Source organism: Chrysochloris asiatica, unplaced genomic scaffold (genome assembly GCF_000296735.1).
Source record: "Chrysochloris asiatica unplaced genomic scaffold, ChrAsi1.0 scaffold00099, whole genome shotgun sequence".
NCBI classification, from domain to species: domain Eukaryota; kingdom Metazoa; phylum Chordata; class Mammalia; order Afrosoricida; family Chrysochloridae; genus Chrysochloris; species Chrysochloris asiatica.
Genome location: NW_006408617.1, coordinates 608,568 through 609,356, shown reverse-complemented (window position 1 = coordinate 609,356; position 789 = coordinate 608,568). Strand labels below are relative to the sequence as shown.

The window sequence follows — 789 nt, the reverse complement described above, 5'->3', positions numbered from 1 at the left end:
AGGATTTCTGAGGCTTTAAATCTTCAAGGAAGCAGAAAGCCTCATCTTTCTCTTGTACACTGGCTGAAGGGCTCCAACCTAGGAGTTTGTGGTTGGATCACAGTCCAGTACTTATCGTATAGAGCCACCATACTCCCGAGTTAAGTATAAACAAAATTAAAAAAAAATGTTTAAGATAAAAGACATAATAAAATATATATATATTGTTCTTTTACCAAGATAGCTATCTTGAGAGAAAGGATTTGAAATAATAAGATTCTCAGTATTTCAATGACAGAAAAAGATTAAGAAAGAAATCTAAAAATCATATAAGCATTATTTAACTTCACACACTGAAACTTAAAGAAAACAAACTTTATAATTACGCAATGAATTGTTTTAAGATGGGGGGCTCAAGAATCCAGATTTCACTTTCACTGTTTTTTAGTAGATGAAAAAAAGTAATGTCACCTACTTTCAGTCAGTTAATGGATTTAAGTTTAAATAAACCGGTTTGAAATGGGAAAATATGGTTGAATAAACATAGTTAGTTCTCTGATTCTGTGATGTGTTATATGAATCAATTGTTACTATTGTTAAGTGCTGCTGTTCCGACTCAGCAACTCTGTATAGGGTTTCCTAGGAGAAACTGGTGAACTTGAACTAGCTACCATGTGATCGTTGTTGTTGTTAGGTGCAATCGAGTTGGTACGTACTCATAGCGATCTTATGCACAACGGAATGAAACACTGCCCAATCCTGAGCCAACCTCACTAGGAGAAAGATGAGGCTTTCTGCTCCCTTAAAGAT

At 34.6% G+C, this 789-nt stretch overlaps 1 protein-coding gene across 2 annotated transcripts in view; it reads left to right on the top strand.

The window, feature by feature from the left end:
- The window catches only part of FAP (fibroblast activation protein, alpha), a 175,698-nt gene that overhangs the window by 143,055 nt on the left and 31,854 nt on the right, over nt 1-789 (top strand). The window lies entirely within an intron of this gene.